The following is a 12,428-nucleotide window of genomic DNA, read 5'->3' as shown; positions in this document are numbered from 1 at the left end:
CATGTCGCGAGAAGGTCGCAAGCAACCGTGATAAAATAAGCGTAGGATGGTGGCCACTAAATATATAAATATATTTTTCATTTATATCATGCCATTAAGGCTTTCTAAATACCTTGACAAAAATCGTTATTTCTCAATTAAAACGTAGATTGTATTTGTTGTCATCCTTTTAAATTTATTTACAAGGTTTTCATAAGTATTTTTTTTCAATAAAATAAATAAATGTATGAGTCCCTATCAGCCACCATACTTGACTAAAAGTGTTGTAAATAGAAGCCGCTGAGCCCGTGTCTTCAGTCCCCAGTATGTCATCCAACAGCGTGGGAAGGGTGGCCAGAATGTATTTTGAGAAAGCAAATGGCCGTGAAGAAAGTTCTTCACAAAGTTCCAACACAGACTCTGCTTCCCACGAAGAGGATCAACCGAAAGATGATGAACGCGGAGGAGACAGGGAGCCTAAATTTACTATTAAAGAGGAAGAAGAATTAGTTGATTTTTTTTAAGGAAAACGAGTTTTTCTATAACCAACAATTGAAAGACTTTAAAAACAAATCAAATAAAGTGCCAAAACAATCAATAATGATTATCACAATGTAAACGATAAACTGTTATCTTTTTATCCATTCCTATATCATGGCTAATTTTTGACAACTATTGTTGTCAAATCTACTGGAAACATTTTTAATGACTAAAGCAGCCGGAAATATCTTACTTTTTAATTTGCCAAGTCATAATTTGCCAAGTCACAATGGAAGAAAAATTAAGCAAATAGGCGGGCGCAGAGAAAAAAAGTAAATAGCAAAGTTTGATTCATACTTTTTACAATAAATTTAATTGTCAGGCATTTTTATAACAGTAAAACAGTGTCACCAATATAAAGAAGGTCAAATAAATACAAATTAACTTCCTCCCAGTACTTAGAATTCGTACCACAAGGACGGAAACAAATTGATGACGCGCAGGATCCTTCACTATTTAAAGATGTTGTATTGTAAGTGTAACGCTTGGGGCTACAAAGACAAAGGGAAAACCACACAATCGGTCGCAAATCAGTTGCTAAGCAGTCGGCGACCTTTTAGCAACCGGTTGGATACCACAAATAGGCTTTTCGGTCGCCAGGAGGTTTTCGGTGCTGCACCGAAAACCGGCGCGACCGGATAGTAACCCAGCGTTCATTTGGAGACCACTTTGCGAGTTGTTGCAACTTGTCGCCCACCTTTCTGCAACCGGTGACAGTTGCAAGTCGCAAGGAGGTTTTATGTTCAGTGTGACCGTAACTGCACAGGCCTTGCGACCTCAAAGATACCAAGTATTGAAAAAAGAAACTATGCATGCCTATTATTACATTAATAAGGCTGAAAAAACATCCAAATATGTGTTTTATTACACCACTGGTTTGATATAAATGCCAATATATAGTACAAATATATTTCTTATTTATTATTGTAAGTTTGACAATATTGGTAGTACAGAAATCGACTGTGACGTTATAACAGAATCTCATAGCAGAATCATACTTTAATATTCAAAATATTAAATCATTTGAAGCTGCTACGGAACGGATCCAATCGTTGTATAATGTTTAAAATATTCCCTCTGTTGTCATCCGAGAGGGAAATTTACGAGAAGGCAGCTATCGTCACAACTTATAAAATATATATAGTCTGTGCAACCTTGCTGCTACCAGTTGGCAAGCGATCGCTACAGTCCTGCAACCGGTTTTCAGTCTCCAAGTGGTTGCTGACAGGTTGTTTATCGCTCGCCTAACGGTGTGCGACTGGTAACCTCTGACTTGAAGATTGTCTGTAAGAGGTTGCAGATACCATACTGTAACCTTGTTGCAACCGGTTAGCAACTGCTTGCCGATCAAAATATGCAAATTAGGTCGCAAAGTGATCGCAAGCGACCACCAGATTTTGTGGTTGCAAAGAGGTTGCCAAAAGGTTGCAAGCGCAGTGTGACCCAGCCTTTAACACTTGTTGATGGTCTAACCAATATATATAACCCTGTTATCAAAACGTTCATTATTTTGCATGTGTTAAAAACATTTGTTAACGAGAGAACTAATATCTATGAAATCAAACTTGATTTTTTTAAATTTTTAAATAAATGATAACAAATAATGAGTTATTGTTTTAAAAGTAACTACAAAAATTACAACCTTAAAAGTACACTCCATGGGTTTGAAAATCCCCCAAACGATATCCACAGCAGTGATCCCCCTTCAATTTCTGAAAAAAATCGCACCAATGGTCTCCCTCTTGCAATTAGTATTTGGATTAGCTGAATCATAGTTCTAAACCGTACCAAATGGCACCGTTCGCCCTCTAAATTACCAAGAAATTTCGGGGCCCTTCAGCGGGCCCCGAACCCCACGCCAAGGGGGGGGGGGGGGGGGGGGGGGGGAGGTAAGGTCGGCTTCGCATCCGCGCACCTCCCCCCTTCAATTAATCCTGGATCCGCCCCTGTATATAAATGAACGTTTGACGATATGACATGAAAAGGCATAATTTTGATAGAATATGTTATTAATGTAAAGGTTTTAAGATTAATACTGCACTACATCGTATCATTTTGGACGAAAGTTTTTTTTTTTAGGAAAAAGAACAATTTTCCATTTCTGTTTTATCAGCTTGTGTACAGGAAATTTGTAAACGTTCAAAAAATTTAATTGGATATTTTATTTGTTATCTATTTTTGATCACTGTGATGTAAGTAGGATTTTTATCTTCAAAGAAGTTTACATCACATGGCTGAAAAATAATATTAAACAAAATGAACATGCAATTTATAAAAAAATGAATTTCACAAAGCAAACAAACGCTAGCAAAGGTATAAATTATATTCTTTTTACCAATCTGAGTATATTACAGGCTCATTAACAACACTAAAAAATTAGATTTTGTTCTTAATAATCGCTCAAAGCCATATCAAAAGGTGCTTAATAGTAAATCATACATAACGTGTAAGACGCAACAGTCTCCACACGGCCTAATTGCAAGTGACTTAATAATGTATTCCTTTTTGAAATGGTGCGTTTATACATTTCACTCCGATTTGGTATTTGTAGAGTCGGGGGTTTATAATACACCCTCGAAATCTCTGCTGGTACAAATGCAGTAGAGCTATACCTGAAGAAACTGCGATTTTGCCGGTTGAGATTCCGATAGGAGTTTCTATTGAGTATTTTATGCTTGATACTCAGACTGCAACTAAGGGCGGGCGATTATCAGATTCTAGAGTTTTTTTTTTTTTTTTTTTTTTTTTTTTGCAGTTTAGGTTGCCAAAATGCGTTATTCTCTCAATTTTTAGGTTGGACAAGATGCTTCAGAATGCAAAAATGTAATGTTTATCAAACAGTAGAAATCATGTTTCTCATGGGATTTATCTGTTATGCAACAGGTAAGCATCTCAGGTAACAAAGTGCTATCTCTTAATCAGCCGAGGCCAGGTTTCGGTTGTCACAAGTCATTAAGTTTACGGGTGGGTAAACCGTTATCTTCAAACGTGCACTTCAAGGTAAAGTAATAGACCCGATAAACTCTCCAAGTGACCTATAATGAATTAAAATAAATTACACACGGTTGCATTTGCGTCATCGGTAAGTTTCCGGGTTGAGGGTGAATACTGTGACCACTATTTTAATATTAAAATTGAAATTGCTGCACGGTTATTTATTTCTTAGAACATCAAAGCTACCGGTATTTTACCATGAGCTGATAAGGTTGGTATGTTCACACAGAGTGAAGTTACCTTAATACAAGTGGGGATTTTTTAATTAATCGTGAACTTGCAGCCTCTACGGCCTTTAGGCTCTTAAGGATTGATGTCTAGATAACGAACTGCCAGGTGATTCTCGGACAAGACCCCGTTATAGATGCAAAGTAATTCGACCCCCGTAACATCACGACTGACCGTGAAGTAACTATGCCAACACCTTGGCAAAAACAGACACAGGACTGCTCAAAACAGTTTTTTTAAGAGAACCTTAAAACAGATCACATTCCGCGTTTTCATCGCGCGTGAAATACTGTGGTCAAAGCAGCTGCGGCTGCTGACTGCTTCGAGGGAAGATCGGTGGTTGTGTGTGTGGTAACACAGCTTGTAAATCTTTTTATGTTAGTTATGCATGATGCACCTGTGCAAAAAATGATAAGGATATAGTACATGGCCGTCGAAACATAAAGTAAATCATAAACAGACCCCAGTATTTCCTTCATGTTGATTTATATGTTTAGGTCATTTATAGCGCACCCGAAAGATTTTTTTCTCAATCGCGAGTGGATTGGTGAAGTGATGAGGCAATTAATACACATTATCTGATGGCTAATGTTTTGTTGTTACATTTCCCAAAGTTGTTGCCTTTTCCAGAATATGTGTATTCTTATTAGATAATAATTCACCATACATTTCACCCCGCCTTCTCTTTTTTTTTTTTTTTTTTTTTTTTTTTTTCAGGAGGATTTGAATTGAGACTAAAAAGGTATATGGTAGGCGTCAGATCTTTAAAGTGTAAAACTTTCTGCAATTTGAACTTTCTGCAATTTTCTCTTCATTTGCAAAGAAACACCTACCAAAACCGCCTGGGAAATTTGCTATAGGTATACCCATTTTATCTATAGATAATCGAGAATTTGCAGCAAAAGTCGTTTGAAAATGGGAAGGAACAAACATGAAAATTGGAATGAATATTTTCACGCCCTTCATTCGGGTTTTTAGAGTTGAATCTCTATGACTTTGAACCTGGATCTTGAAAAAACATTGGAACAGTACTTTGGATATGAGAAATGACATATGAAACATGATAAGCCCCCCATGAACTATTCACCTTCATAGTACCAACAAATATTTGCAAATTATTCATTCCATTTGGGGTCACTTACGCCCCCATTCTTTCTTAAACCAAAGCCGAAGGTGTGGAACCAACCGAACACGAAAAGGTCTTGTATTGGTCACAGCCATCTCGAAGCTTTTTCTTGATCTTATGTTTCATATGTATCTTAAAGTATACGTTTCAATTGGTCTTTTAAAATTGTCAATCGAATATAATGCTTTTCCTTACCAACTGAGGTCATAAAAAAACCTCTAGTCACTGATATCTTAGACTGAGGAAGACTTGCATTATTTTTATGTGGAAAATGCATGTATAGGGTTGTGTATGGTGGCCCCTATTGGATATTTCGACTTTTCGAGTTTGCGACTTTTCGAGTTTTCGACTTTTCAACTTTTTTCTGCGGACGACTTTTTGCTGCGGAACTTTAACACATTTGGCACGCGGAAAGCAAGCGACTTAAACAATGAAAAATCTTATTAGATATTATTTTAAAGCTGGATACACAGCAACTGACCCAGCGGGCAAATTATGTTGTTTTAACGTTGAAACAACGTTGAACCATAACGTTGAGAAGACATTGGATAAACATTGGATTTGAAAGTTGTGTCAACCTCAGATAACAACGTTGTATCAACGTCAGAAAACAATGTTATATAAACCCCACCCAGCGGGAAATTATGTTGTTTCAACGTTGAAACAATGTTGAGCTTCAACGTTGACAAGACGTTGGATTAACACTGGATTTGAACAATGTCAGATAACAATGTATCAACCCCAGTTGTTGGACAACATTCTTGCATAAAAAGACATTAAAATGACCTGAAATGTTTTTATTTTTGGTACAAAACACAGGTACACAATTATAACATACACTGTAAAAACATCCAAGTGCCTGCTTTGTCTGATTTTTTCAACGCATTTAGCTCCTCTATAAGCATGTTTTGCACCTAAGCATGGTACACCCTTTTAGCCTGGATGTGTTTAGCAGTAGGACATGTTTGATGGCTAAATATATGTAGGTTATAAATGTATGGCCTTTAAGTTAAAATTTCCAAGGTTTATATTAATATATAGAGTTATTTTCTTATATATATATATATATATATATATATATCGGAGAATGAAGTCAATACACCATGAAAAAGTGCTCCACCCATGGGCGGCCCGTGGGGAGCTGGTATATAAAATCAAGGACACGAATAAATTAGACTTTTCTCTCCATTTTATTAAAAAATGCCCTACGGCCGTTTCGGCCCCTGAGGCCTAAACAAAATTTAAATTCTACTTTGTTGCCCATTTTTAGGTTGGCATAGTTTGAGAAATCTGCTGAACAGGCTTTATTTCCAAGAAATCACGAGGAACAATAATAACGAAACTGTTTACATAACTGCTATATTTGGATTTTCATTACAAAATTTAATTAACTGAACGTTAATAATAAATGATACAATCAGATGGTGCTACCACAGACTTCTTACATAACTGCTGTATTTGGATTTTCATTTCAAAATTTAATTAACTAAACGGTAATAATAAATGATACAATCAGATGGTGCTACCACAGACTTTTTTCAGGCTACAAAATTTGAATGCTTTGGGTTGCACACTTTTAGATTGACATGTCAATAATAAATGACCCAATCTTGATGTCAAAGCTGATTTCCTTAAAATTTCAGTGGATGTGTCCACATAATTATTTTGGGTTAGACAATATGAATGCTTTGGGTTGCACACTTTTAGATTGAAATATCAATAATAGATGATTCAATCTAGATGACAATCTTTGAGCATAGGCTTTGATTTGATTTTATTATATTCGTATTTCATTAGGTCTTTCTACAGAATTATTTTGGGTTTGAAAATTCTTTGCTTTGGGTTGCACACTTTTACAAAGATATGTCTTCAACAACAAAATTGTATGTTCTTAATGGGGCAAGTCGAAATTACTTTAAAAAATGAACGACATTTTATAAAAATCAAATGGACTAGGTATTTTCAATGAAAAATCACAGACAATTGTGAATTTTACACATACTGTATTTTTTAATTAATATTTTTTTAATTGTGATTTTCTCATTGAGTGGTACAGCAAAACTAAGAATGCCTTACAGTTTTATTCTTTATAATAAAGACACAAATGAAAATGAATGAAAATATATTTTTGAACCAACTTTGCAAAATTTCTATCCCTTATGTCTCGAAAACTGGCAGAGATACGCCCATAGTTACTTTTAAACTTGTATAGGAGGTCATATTCTGGCAATCTCACTGAGACCTTGAAGTTGACCTTTGGCCTACTTTTCATCATGATCTGAACTTCTCAATTTTTCAACGAATGCTATGATTTGTCAAGGGTAGAGTTACACACTATCTATAGAACCTTCTTAATTGTCGGAGTAAAATGAAGATTTTATTATTACAGGTGTTTAATCGGTTGTATTTTATTTAGATAAGACAGATTACTAATGTGCTATTTATATTTTTCAGTAAATGAAAAGAGACAGGAAGTGAGAGGTCTTCAACAACTTTTATAAAACTCTTAATTAAGTCTTAACCATAACAACACCTTAACAGCTGACTGCCCACATACCTTGTATAAACTATGGATTCTGCTATGGTCTGACAGCCAAGGTATGAAATACAGTAGTATAGAAATTGCATATATATGTAAAGGTGGATGATTAAGAAAGTAATTTTAATGAGGAAAGTTGCTTTGGAATATGAAACCTTTGAAACATTCAAATATGAATTTGTGTGAAATAATTTTTAAAATTAGCTTTGTTTCATTTTTCAGATAACAGCATTGCAAGGGCCACATACTTCTTATTAAAAGGAAATATAAGGAATGCATACTGTTTGCTGTTAAGAAGAGACAAGAGATGGACATTTTATGTATTTTTTGTGTCTGTTGTTTAATTTCAAATGGTTGAATGTCAAATGTGCCTTGATGTTACTGTACAATTATATATTTAGTTTGGGGTATTTTATATGCTAAAATCATGTATGCATATATTAGTGTGTAGCCATTGTCTGGTGGCAGCGTGGATTTTTTGCTTTTTTATTACCAAAGATAAAGCCTGATATAAATAAAGATGGAAAGTGCAATTTAAATTCAACTGATTAAAAAGTATTTAATATTAGTATCTCATCTGCTGAGAACATCAAGGTTATTGTAATGTTACTGTAAAATTAAAATAGTATTTACCTGCTGTAAAATTAAAATAGTATTTAGCTGAGGGTGCGCTCCGGTCTAGACAGATAAATCTTTGCTAGAAAAACTTGATTTAAGATACATCTGCTAGAAGTTACTATTATAATATGATTATTTTAATTTTAAATTTAAATTAAATGTTGAAATTGGTACAAGCATTTAAGAAGTGGTTGCATGCCTGAAATGTGCAATAAATTCTTTTGTACATTTCATGGGCATAATGGTCTAAATGCCCATTTTGTTGCTAATAAATTACCACATATATATGTACATGTACATAGTTGTTTTTTCTTTCATTTGTCACTCCATACAAGTCTCACTGAGGCAAATACCAATTAGCATAGATTTTCTTAATATAAGTATACACTTGCGATAATTGTTAAAAAGTTGACAAAAGACAAAATAAGTTATAAGTAATTAATAGGTAATAATGATAAGTAGGCCTAATATCGGAGTTTTTTTTTCATTTTTCATTATTATTTTTATACAAACATCGTATGTTTCTTATCTGTATTCTCAAAACAGGAAGTACATTTTAACTATTAGTTGCTCTTGTCTACCCTGAGTGTCAGAGCAACGTAAAAGCTAGCTTGTTAAATATACCTTGTGATGCAGTCGCTTTTACTAAATGCCTGGTATGGCTGATATGGGTTATATATGAAATCAAGATCGAGCTGGCAATACCGAAATCTAGAACCTAGGGTACTCTTATCTTGATAAACAAATAACACTGACATCTGGTATCACGATGCCAGTTTTCCGACTGGTAAAAATGTTGCCAGATTAGATTTTAATGAAACTTGATAGTCAATTTTCTCATGCAAAAAGCCACCTTCCATTGACGTAAGTTGCACAGTTTCTGTGACATGAGACATCCAAAAATGTTAGTGTTGCTATGGCCAAAAAGTGACCAGTTGGCCGACTTCGTCGAGATCTACCTCATTCATTGCTTCTTACATCTAGGTAAATCACACATAATGATACACATAATAAACTCTGCTACCATGTCTTAATTTTCACAAGGTACTTATGCAGGGAATAAAGTGCAATTCTTGAACTTCCGCGAAGGTTACGCAATTTACAAAATTTCGACTGCGACGTCATCTCAGCGCACGCGCTCCGTTCTGAATATCTTCCCAGTTGCCATATGACTGGTAAAAAAAGTCGAAAACTCGAAAAGTCAAAAACTCGAAAACTCGAAAAGTCAAAAACTCGAAAAGTCGAAAACTCAAAAAGTCCAAAACTCGAAAACTCGAAAAGTCGAAATATCCAATAGGGGCCACCATAGTTGTGTTTATGGGTGCTATGAGTGTTATAGAAGTTGCCTTGAGGGCAACGTGAAAATGAGAGTATCTTAAATTCGCCAAGTCAATAACGCAATGATCACCTTCGTATATGAGTGCATCCTTGATCGCTCCACATCCTCCTATTACTCTGCACTGTGAGATAAAATAGTAGCTCGTAACTTTTTAATAGAGAAAATGAAGCAGTAAGTGGTCTTCACATCGTATAACATATCTGTTCTTAAAAAATCAACAGCAACCATCGATCGACTATGTGAAATTAGTCTATTGATGGGTGAAGTTCTTTTCAGTATTTTTCGTGACGAATTCTAAGATGCAGTTTATTATAGCCATATAAGAAAATGACTAACAAGGTTGTTTTTTATAAACATCGCAGCTAAATTATTTTTGCTTTTAACATGTTTTTGCAACACATGCATGGCGTAAATTTAAATAAAACACACGCAAAAATATAGTATATATGAGAAATATTAATATTAATCGATCTATAAACTTTACCTAAGGAGGTAAAGAGTAGAAAAAAATTGTAAAAGCTGTCAGACCAACAATCCCATTAATAATTTCTTCGTCTCTCTCTATATATGTGCGTGCGTGCGTGCGCGCGCGCGCGAGCGCACGCACGCCCGTGTGTTTATTTGAACGTATACTAGAACTCAATGCAGGAGAATTAAAAATTAAATTCGAATTTGTCGCATAATTATGATAGTTTTTAAAAATTGTAACAATGGGAGACAGTCCACCCAAATTTCAAGAGACTAACAATTTTTACTTGCGAACATTTTTACTTTACTACATACAATAATGATGTAACGTTAATTAATTTTTCAGTCCGGTTACTGGTTTGATAGAACTATCTATTCTAAAATATCATAAAAATACGTGTACTTAGTGGACTATCAGATATGAAGGGAAAATGTTAAAATTTTCAAAAGGCACATTATGTTGATTGTATATTATCAGTAAATGTAATTAATAACTTTCGAGTACCTTAAGGGATTTTTGATAAATATCTTCACTATTTTGGACTATTAATGTGTAGCATTTTCTCCCCCTACCTCTTTATCATAGTATGCTCACCTGTCAACAATTTGAATTTGTTGAAAGTGATTTCAACAGCTAGGGAGACTTAAATTACCTGGCAGCAGTTTCTTTTGCTGGTATTCTTGCTACTAGGCATATAATATTTAATATGGCTTCTAACAACTGCAGCTGGCGCAATATGCATTCTCAGATATCAAACTATCTATACTGGGGGATATATAGGCGACTAAGTGAAGTCATGCGTTGGCATTAATGTATAAGAGGCATCTTCACTACGCAGAAAAGTAACCTAGCCGACTCGCTAAAATGCTGAAATTGCAATGAAAATTCCTGTGATATTCCGTGGACATTAGTTTTATAAAATTAGACAGACAAATAAGCCTGAGTTGTTTCTGTCCAGGTTTAAAAAGGGCCGTCAATGCCTACATAGTCCCTCCTGAGTCCTAAGTGAGGAGACCATAGGCATCACATCCTTGCTGGTGTTCCCACGTTGTGGAGTAGCACACAGAGCATCTGATTGTCAAATTTCCTATCTAAAGTTGATGCATTAACTAATTCATAAATTTTATTTTTCGGTAGTGATTTGTTTTGCTTATAACTGTAAAATAATACAATTGGGACTTTTTTCATGAGGTCCATATATATGGGTCACAAATGGGTCAGTGATTGGGCATGTGCAAAATCCCATGGCCATCCTACCTTTTCTACCCATACATACGGCAGGCGAGAGTTTTGATTGAGAAATGGTTGCAACATCGGTAAATTGGAATAATATTCACATCGCAGTCAAGATTGAAAGGTACGACGTGAACTACTCCTACCTGAGTACAATGGAGGTTGAGCCATTCAATCTTGCTCCAACCAACAACCAACAATCTTGCCGCTGTGATGTTTGAAGGGAAGAACCCTAATACCATCTGTGTTGAACACCCGAGTTTCCAAACACAGTTTGATCACGGAATCATCTCTGTGCAGGATTTTGAAATCGTTTTACTTACTGTCACGGATCCTTCCGCTTAGCGTATTTGACCATGACAAAATGGTAGCAGAAGGATATGTACTAGTTACTGTATGCAACATACAAGAGGGCAAAAATTTGCTCTTGTATGTCGCACACAGTGGACGACGAGTAGTTGTAGCTGACTGGCGCTTCGAAGCGTATGAAAATACAAGCGAAATACAAGTGCAATTATCCTACTGTTGGCGCGCCAGCCGCGGTATACGTTTTTTGTCTGCTGGAATCATTGTCATCTTTGGTATCTCTGCTCTGTGCACGTTTTATTTTTAATAGGTATGGCAGATAATTGATACATCTGTTGGAAGCTATAAAGGTCAAAGACCGCAAAGTGGTGCAAGTTTTAAAATTAACAATATAGTCCGTGTCTTGGACACATTAAAATATTCAAGACCTACAATGGACTTCTATATGACACGGTATTTTCGTAGAAATTGCATCAATTATCCCAAAACACCAAGGTATAGGCCTACACTATCCAAAATCATTGAGGATATCACGACGTTTTCGAGTTCTCAATTTCTGAATTTTACTGTCACGAGTGAAATTCACCAGTATCTATCTCTATAACGACGATGATTCAAAATCTAGAAATTTAGAACTCAAAACAAGAAAAGCACTCAGAGAGCGCAGACCTCCGCCAAGGCATCGATTTTTGATTATTATTGATTATTGATTGATTATTGATCCGGATCACCACCAAAAACTAATCATCTCTTCCTTGGCCCTCTTCTGACAGTTCCTGAATATTTCATCAAAATCGGTCCATAACTTTTTGAGTTATGTTGATGACAAACAAACAAACAAACAGACAAACAGGGGTGAAAACATAACCTCCTTGGCGGAGGTAAAAAACTTGGCTGCAGGTGGTAATTCTGTAAACAGTTTGGACATGGTTTACCTTGGTAATGAAGAGAAAAATGTTGATATAAATATCCAGACCAATCCCTCATTATCCTGATCCGTTTAGCTCCGTTCAAGACAAAATTGATTTAATTACTGCGAAACCCAGTCAAAGATGAA

The sequence above is a fragment of the Lingula anatina genome, chromosome 1 (genome assembly GCF_051362555.1).
Source record: "Lingula anatina isolate TDL-2025a chromosome 1, LinAna3.0, whole genome shotgun sequence".
NCBI classification, from domain to species: Eukaryota; Metazoa; Brachiopoda; class Lingulata; order Lingulida; family Lingulidae; genus Lingula; species Lingula anatina.
Note: the sequence above shows the minus strand (reverse complement) of the source record.